The sequence below is a fragment of the Carcharodon carcharias genome, chromosome 3 (assembly GCF_017639515.1).
Source record: "Carcharodon carcharias isolate sCarCar2 chromosome 3, sCarCar2.pri, whole genome shotgun sequence".
NCBI classification, from domain to species: domain Eukaryota; kingdom Metazoa; phylum Chordata; class Chondrichthyes; order Lamniformes; family Lamnidae; genus Carcharodon; species Carcharodon carcharias.
In genome coordinates, this window is record NC_054469.1 from 143,933,041 (window position 1) to 143,945,655 (window position 12,615).

The following is a 12,615-nucleotide window of genomic DNA, read 5'->3' on the forward strand; positions in this document are numbered from 1 at the left end:
CATGTATTTGCAATATATTAGAATCCGGTATAGCGAACGTAAATAACTTTATTTGTTCACATTGTTCGGAATCGAATCATGCCGAAGGGACTCGTGTCCCGTCCTCAGACATGAGTGACCTTCAATGAAAATGCTTTTGCATGCTATAGTGCAGCTTGATTTTACACTGGTTTCGTAATTGTTCCTTTGGAGTTTTATGGCATAAAAGATATATATAACAGTCATACTGAATTCTGCAAGTATATCAGATTGTAATCATTCATTTTACATAGAAGAATGAAACCATATTTCATTCTGAGCTGAGTTTCCGACCCCATATCCTCTTCATCACTGACACCACCTACTGCCCAGGAGGAAAAAATCAGTTCGGACCAGTATTCTTTCTTTCCCAGTTTTTACTTGTTTACCACTTTAATGCATACATGACCAGTTTGGACCAGTATTCTTATTTCCCAGTTTTTACTGTTTTTTTGCTCTGCATTCCACATGTATGACCATCACCCACTTTTGTCCTTATCTCAGCCCATCTGCTGTTGAAACTCTCATGACCTGTATCTACCGATGGTAACAGTGGTGAATGTTCAGACTGCGGTAGTCGCCCTGAACTGGGCACATGTGCGGCATTGACCCAGGAAATTTAAATTTTCAATGGGTAGAACTACACTTCCCAGACCCCTCCCGAGAATACTGCCAAAACTGACCTTAGTGTTAGACACTTGGGCTTGATGCCTGTGGAGGAATAAAATACGTGTATAATTGTGAATGAAATAAAATACATATATAATTGTGAATGAAATAAACTACATGTATAATTGGGAAAGGAAATTAAAATACATGTATAATGAAACTACTGTAGAATGTCCCCAAACAGTCACGCAGCCAGCATATAAATTAGCAAATCAAAGGGCCAGTGCTATCTTCCCAGACTAAGGGGATCCGGATGTCAGATACGGTTGCAAAATCCAAGAGAGAAAAAACTATTGTGTGTGCATTGCCCAAGATATGTAGCCATTAACACTATCTATTTCCTGAACCATCGACATTGTCCTGTCTATTTGCTAAACCATTGACACGGTCCTGTCTAATCGTTAAATCATTAACACTGATCGCTATCCTTTGAAGCCATTTGAAACTATTGTAATTGCCCAAGTTTCTGTCACGAACCTTTTGCTATATCTATGTGTGTAAAGGGGTGTTAGGCAGAGACTAGTGTTCGCTCCGTTGTATGCGACTAGGCTCTCCGTGATATCACGATTTTAATAAAGACTTCCTAGACAAGCCTCCAGGGTCTGAGTGTTCACTCCGTTTTTCCGCAACAATGCCCTATACTTGCTCAGATATTTGCCCCATACCTCCCCCACTGTTAATCTCAGGCGTGGAACAATGATTATCAGGAATGCCCAAAAACACCCCCCTCGCATCCTTGATAGTGCTCACCCCCAGGCCCCTTCCTGACAATGCTCACTCCCACACCATCTACAATACAAACCCCCCGCACCGCTAACGATGCTCATCACCCCAAACTCTGTTTCACATTGCTCACTGCCCTGCACCCCAACCCCCAACAATGTTCACCACCCCAACCCCTCCCAACATTGCTCACCGCTCTCCCAACAATGCTTGCCACACTCACCTCTCTCCGACAATGCTCACCCACCTCCTGACAATGCTTATCCCTCCAAGGCCCAACAATGCTCATGTCCATGTGCACCACCCAACTCTCCCCCGCCCCCCAACATTATGATTTTCTTACCCCCAGATCGGAGTATCCTAATGCTCTCCTAGTTATCCTCCCTTCTTCCATCTTCTGTAAATTTCACCTCATCCAAAACTTCCCTGCTCGTATCATAACTTTTACAAATTCTTGTTCACCCATTTTTGATCATCAGTGTTTGCTGATTTACATCAGCATGCATCAAATTTAATATTCTCACCCGTGTTTTCAAATTAATTTATGGCATCACCTCTCTCTACCTCTGTAAATTTCTCAAGCTCTCACCCTCTGAAAACAGTGCATTCCTGCAATTCTGGCCTCTTAGTGCATCCCCAATTTCCTTTGCCCCTGATTTGACAGCCATGTCTTCAGCTGAACTCTGGAATACCCTCCCTAAACCTCTCTACCGCACTAACCCTCTATCCTCCTTATGCTCCTTAAAATCCATCTCTTGAACCAAGCTGTCAGTCACATGCCTTATTATTTCTTTATGTGCCTTGATGCTAAGTTCTCATATAATGCTCATATGAAGTGCCTTGGGGCCTTCACTATGTTAAAGAAATCATATACAAATAAATGCAATTTGTTGTTATCCCACATTATTAATGACACTGGAGAAGAATTGAGGATTGTTATGCGGAAATCACCACACACTGGGGGAGACAGTAGCTTGGAAACAGGTAGACTTTCTACCTATCTAGATTCAAAAAGGCCAACAAATCAGCTCCAGGCTATCAGCCTTAATTCAATTCTGTGCCTTGTGTCAAAAACAAAGGGATTCATTATCAGATATAATCTTCAAGATTACATGTAGTTGGATAATCAAGTAAACAGCAGTTGACATTGATTTAAAAGGGGGAACCCTGTCTGACTGAGCTAGATTTCGGTGAGGTTTTAAAAATTAATTCCTGGGATGCGGGCATCACTGGCTAGGCCAGCATATTGCCCATCCCTAATTGCCCTTGAGAAGGGGTGTTGAGGTGCCTTTTTGAGCCAGTGCCATCTGTATTTTGTAGGAACACCAACAGTGCTTTTAGGAATGGAATTCCAGGATTTTGACCCAGCAACAAGTGAAGGAATGGTGATATAGTTCCAAGTCAGGATGGTGTGTGACTTGGAGGGAAATTTGCAGTTGGTGTTCCCATGCATCTGCTGCCCTTGTCCTTCTAAGTGGTAGAGGTTACAGGTTTGGAAGGTGCTGTCGTGGGACCCTTGATGAGTTCCTGCAGTGCATCTTGTAGATGGTACACACTGGCTGCCACTGTACATCAGTGGTGGAGGGAGTGAATGTTTAAGGTGGTGGATGGGGTGTCAATCAAACAGACTGCATTGTCCAGGATGGTGTTGTACTTCTTGAGTGTTGTTGGAACTGTGCTCATCCAGGTAGGCAAGTGGAGAATAGTGGAGATTATGGCCAGTGTCCCTGCATTTTCCACTCTTACTTCCTTCAATATCCTGGAATGCTTCACATCCAGTCCTGGTGCTTTGTCAACTTTAAGTACCAACAGTTTATCCACCTCTTCCTCCTTATCAATTTTGAACCCTTGTAGTGAAAGCTTCCTCCTCTGTCACCATGGCCTCTGTAGCATCTGCTTCCTTGGTAAAGACAGATACAAAGTATTCATTTAACATCCCAGCCATGCCCCCTGCCTCCATGTGTAAATCCCCTTTTTGGTCCCAATCAGCCCTGCTCCTCCTTTTACCACCTTCTTACTATTTGTGTGCCTATTGAAGACTTTGAGATTTCCCATTATGTTGACTCATCAAGTCTTTTCTCATAATCCCTCTTTGCTTCTCTTATTTGCTTTTTCACTTCCCCTCTGAACCTTCTGTATTCCGTTTGTTTCTAAATTGTATTTTCTACCGTCATAAGCACAGTTTTTCTTTTTACTTTAATTTCTATCTCCTTTTTCATCCAGGGAACTCTGGAATTGTTTGCCCTACCTTTCCCTTTTGAGTGAATATACCTTGACTGCCCGAATCATTAAGATAAAAGCAAAATACTGTGGATGCTGGAAATCTGAAACAAAAACAAAAATAGCTGGAAAAACTCAGCAGGTCAGACAGCATCGGTGGAGAAAGAAACAGAGTTGATGTATGACCCTTCTTCAGAAGAGTCTGCTCTGCTCAGAATGAGAGGAAAAATTTAGATCTATTCTCCATTGAAAGAAAACTTGGGAGAGATGTATAACAGTCAGTTGACTCAATATCACCTGCATTACACTATTATCCAAAGTAAGACTTACTAATAACCTTCCAGGTTATAATAAAACATCTGCTAGAAAGAAAATAATATTGCAGCTCAGCCGTAACAATCAAAAAAATACAGTACTCTAATGGGCAGAAATTGCCTGTCATCTGTTGTTTTGGTTTCCATATCTCCTGTCTTCTTGTCTTCTGTGCCAGTCTTATAAATTTAATACACAGAGAATTCTATGTATAATGCACTTGTCTTTTTGCATGTATACCAAAGTGAGGCTTTAAAACCTTTGCACAGTCTACAGGATTGTTTTGTTGTGATACTTTACCGAATAATGGTGAACAAACTTCACAACTATTGCTAATCACTCTGGCCCTGAGAAGCTAATTTTAATATTATGAAATGTTGAATTTCTCCACGATAGAAAAAAAAATTAAAAATTTGGATTATTTTACTTTTTTAAGAAATGTATTTATCTTTGTTTTAGCTTCTATTTTAATTCGATCATAACCAATTGTTTCACTACCTGAAAATTTCAAACAGAAGTGAAGGATATTAAGAGCTTTAAACTTTCTGGTTTGCTATGTGTGAATGCTTCAATGTGATTTGTTGCTTGCTTGCTGATGTCAGTCCTGCTGCATGCTAAAACATCCCCTTGACCTGGTGCCAGATTGAAACTGTGGGCAGAAGATGGGGAAAACCATGGGGCAGAGTTTTCAGTTTGACGTGCGGGGGGCGGGCCCTGTATGTCTGTGCTGTGACATCGGGCGAGGGTCCCAATATCACTGTGTGCCATCGCGATATTTCGCTGGGCAGGCATGCAATGAAGTCCGACACGCACCCGCCATTAATTAACGGGCCAGTTAAGGCCCTTTAGTGTTCAATCAACACTGATTTTTAGGCGCCCGTGTGATCTTCGGGTCAGCGCACGGGTGCAACAGGCAGGCCGGTAAGAGACTTTTCTATGAACCTCATCCACGGGCATGATAAGAGGGGTCAGTGGGGTCGTCGATCTGCTTTGTGGAGTATTTATTGGGGAAAGTATTTTAAGTTGGCCTGTGTGATCAGCAGCTTTCTGTGTATTTTTAACCTTCAGGTCAGTACTCTGCAGTCAGGAATCTTTTGCGGGCCTGTAGCTTTCAGGAAACCTCCCCTTAGCCAGGGTATGAGTTCTGACATGTCCATTGGAGGCATCTCCTCTGAGGAGGAAGGGAGGGCTAGAAGAGGAGGAGACCAGGAGTGCACATTCAGCCTCCAGGGGAGCCACCTTTGAGAGTACAGATGCAAGCACAAGGGGCGCAGGGCCAAGAGGTAGCCCAAGGTGGAAGAGGCCGCAGAAGATGCCACTATCCTGCTGTCAGGGTATACAGGCGGTGAAGCAGCTACCTCAATATGACTGAGGTGCAGTACTGAAGGAGGCTCCAACTGTCAAGGGAGATAGTGAACTATATCTGTCAGATGATTGGCCCTGAGATCTCCCCTAATTGTGTGGGCGGACACCCCATGCCAGTGGCTCTGAAGGTCACAGCTGCCCTCAACTTCTATGCATCTGGCTCCTTCCAGGGCTCCGTGGGTGATCTTTGTGGTGTTTCCCAATCAGCTGTCCACATTTGCGTCAAGCAGGTCACAGATGCTCTGTTCAGATGGGCAGTGACCTTCATTCACTTCTGCTGGGACTAGGCAAGCCAGGCACAATGAGCCAGAGGCTTCATGGCCATTGCTGGCTTCCCCCATGTCCAGGGTGCTATAGACTATACACATGTGGCTATCAAGGCGCCAGCAGGTGAGCCTGATGCCTTCGTCAACAGGAAGGGCTTCCACTCCATGAACATGCAGATGGTGTGTGACCACAGGATGCAGATTCTGCAAGTCTATGCAAGGTACCCAGGCAGCTCCCATGATGCCAGGTGCCGGGTCTCTTCAGTGCTCCAGCCCGGCTGGATGGATGGCTGCTGGGTGACAAGGGCTATCCCCTCAGAAGGTGGCTCATGACACCTCTCCACCATCCAAGAACAGAAGCTGAGCAGCGGTAGAATAGGAGTCATGCCTCCCATGGGCTGTGGTGGAGAGAGCCATCAGTCTTCTCAAGATGCGTTTCCAATGCCTGGACCGCTCAGGAGCCGCACTCCAGTACCCCCCACATCATGTCTCTGTGATAATGGTAGCATGCTGCGCTCTCCACAATCTTGCACTAGAAAGGGGGGACGCAGTGGATGATGAAAAGGTCAATGCAGTGTCTGTGGCTGCACATGATGAGTCCAGCACTGATTCTGAGGATGAGCATGCACAGGGGAATGCTGAGGGGGTAGATGCTGATCTGGGACTACACCAAGGAGGCAGGGACACCCGGGAGGCTTTAATCCAATGAACCTTCAGCTAGCACAACACAAATGGATCAGCAGAACCAGCCTTGCCTGGCGCTTCCATACTCAACACCTAAGTACAAAGTCTGCCAGGTCATCAGCAGGAACTGAGGGCCTTGTACATAAATTTGAATGTGCAAACAAACACTCATGACAGTTTTCTTAAACATACACATGCAGAACAAACGAGCTGCCCTCAGCCATGGTCACACATTTTAATTTTCAAATCAGAAGTTCTCCCAATTATTAAACAACACTGTAATCAGTGTTGCAAAAAAGCAAAAAGAAATCCTAAGAACCTAATCTTGGGCCAACACAAAAGCACCAGTGATAAACCCACGGTGTGCCTAAGGTGACTTATATTTACGTTTCCGGGTGCTACATCTTGGTCCTGCCCCATCACTCGGAGTGACATCTGAGACAGCCTGCTCACTCTGCTGTCCTGTTGGCTTCAATGACTTTGGCGGTCGTCCTCTGGCCCATGGAGCCTGTGCTGGGCCCACTTGGGAGGGCTCTGCCAGTTCCACAGCTGGGATCTCCCCAGTCATCGCAGCCTCTCTGGATGATACAGTCACTGGGAGAGAGGTGGAGGAGCTGGTGCCCTCATCCGGAGCGCCGTGAGAGGAGCCCACAGAGATGACGGGCAGCTGCTGTGCCGACATAAGGTCGCCTCGGACCTCCCAGCTCACTGTGCGAGGACGGGCAACGAACTGGGAAGCTTGATGCCCACACCATCTCCCACACTAGCAGTGAGCAGCTGAGCTCATTGCCGATGTGAGGGCTTGCTGGTCAGAGCGCATCCCCAGGAAGCCCTGGCGGGTCTCCTGGAGGAGGCTCTCCATGAGAGTCACCACTCTCTCCATGGGGGAAGCATGGTGCTCGGATATGTGGCTCATTGCTTCGGTGAGTGTTCTGATGCTCCTGCACACCTGGCTGCATTTCCTGCAGCTGCTGCATCACTGACGACTCCACATCATCAGGCACCAATTGAGTATGTGCTTGGTCCCCTGCAGTCCTCCAACTGCTGGCGCCATCGGCACTCTCTGTCTCTGCCAACTCCTCCAGCGAATGTAAAGTGCCCTCTCCATTGTGCCCCGTGACACTAGCTGATGTTCCAATGCCCACTGAGGTGCTGGTGCCTGCCTTGCAGAAATGGTGCGACGCTGGTGAGACTTGAGAGCCCTCAGGTGTGAGAGGAGGCATCTGCTGCTCCTCCTCCCAGCCATGCTCTGATGATGGTGAAATGAACAACAAGGACAGTGGATCAGTTAGCGTGCACACACTGACAAACTTCATCCCTGTTCCCCAGCTCATTATGTGCTCAACATTCCGGAACCAATTGACACAAACATTGGTGGGGTGGTAAGTAGTGAGGAGGATAGCCTTATATTACAGGAGGATATAGACTGGCTGGTCAGATGGGCTGATGAGTGCCAAATGGAATTTAATGTGGATAAATGTGAGGTGATGCACTTGGGCAGGACAAACAAGACATGGGAATACACGATGAATGGTAGGACCCTGGGAAGTAATGAGGATCAGAGGGACCTTGTTGTGCTTGTCGACTGGTCTCTTAAGATAGCGGGACAGGTACATAAGGTGTTTAAGAAGGCATATGGCATACTTGCCTTAATTAGCCAAGGCATAGAATATAGGAGCAGGGAGGTAATGTTCAAACTGTAGAAAACGCTGCTTAGGCCACAGCTACAGTCCTGCGTGCAGTTCTGGAATGCGCTTCACAGGAGGGATGTGATTGCAGTGGAGAGAGTGCAGAGGATATTTACCAGGATGCTGGCTGGCCTGGAGAGTTTCAGTTATGAGGAGAGATAGCATAGTCTGGGGTTATTTCCCCTGGAGCAGAGGAGATTGAGGGGTGACATGATTGAGGTGTATAAGCTTATGAGGGGCATAGATAGGGTCGACAGAAAGGAACTTTTCCCCTTGGCAGAGGGATCAATAACCAGGGGACATAGATTTAAGGTAAGGGACAGGACATTTACAAGGGATGTGATGAGCAACATTTGCACAAAGAGGGTGGTGGGAATCTGGAACGCAGAAACCCTCATAACGTAATAAGGTTTTGGATGTGCACTTGCGATGCCATGGCATACAAGGCTACGGGCCTAGTGCTGGAAAATGGGATTAGAATAGCTAGGCACGTGATTGACCCATGCATCCTCGATGGGCCGAAGGGCCTTTTTCTGTGCTCCACACATCTGACTCTATCACTCTGTGACCGAGCAATCTTGCAACAATAACAAATTTAACAATCATCAGTGCTATGGATGTTGGGAGGACAATGCTGACCTCACTGTTGGCCTCAATACCTGGCCGTGCCTCCCGAGCCTTACCGACACCAGTTGACCTGGGTGCACAATGCATCTCCAGCTCAAGGGCCTTCTGCTCGAATCTGCTTAAGATGAGGAGGTGTGCCTGGCTGCCTCCAGTCCTCGCACACTCTGAGGCATTATGACCATTTTTCTCCTGAGAAAGAGAGAACACCATTCATTATGGCAAATTGCACATGGACTCTGCACGCCACACCCCAACCACAGTGGCCCATATCAGGCCTCCAGTGCCTCCTCTCCTCGCTACTGTTGATCAGTCACACAAAGATAGTACGCTTGCTCCCAGCCCCCTAACAGCCACCTTGGACACATGCTGTGTACATCATTTTAGGAATCACATGGTATTTGCTCCCATAGCAAGGCGGCGCAACTATGTGTAGCGTAGAGGGCAGCAGATGGTTCTTTGCCATGACACCTTGAGGCCTCCTTCCACCATCTCATCACTGTGAATAGGACATGTGTCAGGAGTTCTGATAATGTGCCAAACTGCATCTCCTGCACAAAAACAGAATTACCTGGAAAAACTCAGCAGGTCTGGCAGCATCGGCGGAGAAGAAAAGAGTTGACGTTTCGCGTCCTCATGACCCTTCGACAGAACTTGAGTTCGAGTCCAAGAAAGAGTTGAAATATAAGCTGGTTTAAGGCCCCCCGCCCCACACACCTTCAACCAGCTTATATTTCAACTCTTTCTTGGACTCGAACTCAAGTTCTGTCGAAGGGTCATGAGGACTCGAAACGTCAACTCTTTTCTTCTCCGACGATGCTGCCAGACCTGCTGAGTTTTTCCAGGTAATTCTGTTTTTGTTTTGGATTTCCAGCATCCGCAGTTTTTTTGTTTTTATATTTGCATCTCCTGCAGGTTGCCCCCAGGCTAGTCATGTGTGACTAAGAGAGACACATGGTGCAGTGGAGAACTCATCTCCTCATGAACCACTCAGGCTGATCTAAGCATGGGCACTATCTGCTTACCCACCCAGCGAAGGGAAAATGCCCTACATGATTCAACGCAGTCACGACAGTAAGACTTGGGGTGGGGGGCCTCAAAGGCTAAAGGCTACCTGCTGGGTTAAATGCCCAATGCCAACATGGTACTCACCCTTCCAGAGCGCAATAAATCATTGAAGCGCTTGCGGCACTGGATCCAGGTGTGCTGCACAACATTGCGGGAGCTCACCACCTCCATCACCCCCTCGTAGGCACGTTTGGTCTCCTCCTCCCATCCTGGGGGACAAACACCTCCAGCCGTGCTGCCACCTCCTCGAGGAGGGCAGCAAGGCATTCACCTGAAAAACGAGGGGTGCATTGATCACTCGCTGGCTAACCCTGCAGCCTGCCCTGCTCCTGTGGCAGACCCTGCAGCCTGGCCTGCTCCTCTGCCCTTCCCTTCAGCCTGGCCTGCTCACCCGACCCCCTGTGGTGCACTCTCAAGCTGGCCGTTGTCAGCAGCCTACGTAAGGCTGCCAGGCCTTCTTTTAAACAGACTACTGGGTCGCCATTGGACCTGGCGGTCTATGCATGCCCGCCACCACCAGCCCACTCCCGCTATCCACGGGAACCGGCAAATACGCTGGATGGGCCTTAATTGGCCTGCCCATGTAAAATGGCGGCACAGACCCGATCATGGGTGGCAATCAGGTCCACATCTGCCCGTGCCCGCATCCGCTCTCCCCACCCCCCCCCACCACAATGGAAATTTCTGCCCCATGTCATAGGGCTTGTTATTTTCATTGACAACGTCACCGTTGTCATTTTCAGGGGGTTCATGTTGGTCCTGACCACTTTATTTCTTGTAATATCATTGTAAAGAATCTTGTGCTGGTTGTGATATCTTTGCAAGTTCTTTTCTTACTCCTTTTTTGTAGCTCTTGCTATCTGTTTTGTCACCTTTTGCTGTTTTTGTCTCTTTCCTATTTGCCAGGATCTGTTCTATTATTTGCATTTTTGTATTCTTTTGTCTTTTAGTTCTACCTCACCACCGGCTCTCTTGACTCGTCCGCTGTTGCTTAATTATCAGACTGCTTATCCGACATCCAGTAATGGATGAGCAGAAATTTCCTCCAATTTAATATTGGGAAGACTGAAGCCATTCATTTTGGTCCCCGCTACAAACTCCATTCCCTAGCCTCTGGCTCCATGCCTCTCCCTGGCAACAGTCTGAGACTAAACCAGTCTTTTCACAATCTTGATGTTACATTTGATCCTGAGATGAGCCTCCAATTTCATATTTGTACCACCGCTAATTGCCTATTTTCACCTCTACAACATTGCCTGACCTCGCCCCTCATCTGCTCCTGATACCCTCATCCATGCCTTTGTTACCTTTAGACTTGACTACTCCAACATATTCCTGACTAGCCTCCCACATTCTATCCTCCCTAAACTTGAGCTCAGCCAAAATTCTGCTGCCTGTGCCTTAACTCGCTGCATGTCTTGTTCCCCTAACACTTGCATGTGGAATCTTAAAAGCATAGTAATCTCTCCCCTCCCCAAGAAAGATTATACAGAGGAACTTCACAGATGGAAATCAAAACAGCAACATCTATATTGTGGAAGGAGGATAACGTTATAAAATAATGAAAATAAAAGACTTGGGAATCTCATGCTTTTGGAGTGAATCATTCATGCTGGTTTAAACATGTGACTTACTGTGAATGTCATTGATGACTAAACATGCTTCATTTTTTTTTATTCTTTCAGAGAACTTAGGCTTCACTGACATGCCACTATTTATACCCATCTCTAATTGCCCTTAAGAAGGGCAATTCTTAACAACTGATTGGCTTACTAGGCTCAGTTAAGACTCAATCACTTTGCTGTGGGTCTGGAGTCACATATAGGCCAGACCAGATAAAGATGGCCCATTTCCTTCTGCTCAGGCCATCAGTACACCAGATGGGTTTATTTTATTACCATCTGGTAGCTTCATGTCCACCATTACTGATACTAGCTTTTTTTAAATTCCAAGTTTAGTTAATTAACTGAATTTGAAATTCCCCAGCTGCTGTGCTGGGATTTGAGCTCATGGGCTAGATTTAGTGCTAAAGGCAGGCGTTGCAGCAATGGGTCTGAAAACAGGAAGAGAATCCAGTTCAGCAGTCAGTGGAACACCTGGCCTGCCCCCAAGACCTTTCAGATAAACAGAAGGCCGACAGCTCAGCAGCACCACAGCCAGCAGGGCCCACTGCTGGGACTGCACCTGCAGGAAGAGGACATATTGCTGAATGTGTGCCCTCACAACCAGGTAAGTGGAGTCTGGGGGCATCAGGCCCTATCAGGCAGGCCCCAGTGGGGCGGTGCAGATGGGCATGTTGGTGAGGGCAGGTGGTGGGGGAAGGCTTTGCTGCTGGGCCAAAGAGCACCTGAAAATGAGGGTACCTCACACCAAGAGGCTGCAGCGGAGGCACCCTGTTGCTGATAAAATGCCAACGGAGGCAGGATGAGGCCTTTAATTGACCACTTACATGGTTCAAGTTGGGCTAGATGGAGGGCTATCTGCCTCCTTCTCTGCTGCTGGCAAAATGCATAGTGGTGGCAAGACAATAGGCACTCCACCCCTCCAGCCCATCCCAGAGGGCTGGTAAAACCCAGCTCCATGTCTCTGGACCATTTGTCCAGGCTTCCAGACTACTGACATCACCACAATGCTACTGTACCCAGTATTAAGAAAGGCTGTAATCCACCTCAATCCTTGATGAAAAACCTGATAGCCCACCCGCCCCCCCCTCCCCCATTGCCCTGAACCTTACTTAATTGCTTGTTCCCTCCCATGAGCATGGCACAGACCCCTGCAAATCAAAGTACCAGAAACCAATCACGGCATCCTCCTGTCTCAATATTAAGCATAGTGCTGAACACAAACCCTGTTGAGACCCACCTCGCTTGCCTTACCTGACCCTTCATAGAATACTGCCTGGATCTTCAGCATTAACATGCTAGTGCACACTGTACAGGCCTCAAAAGTGGACAAAAGTTAGCAGGAGTGCTGCTGAT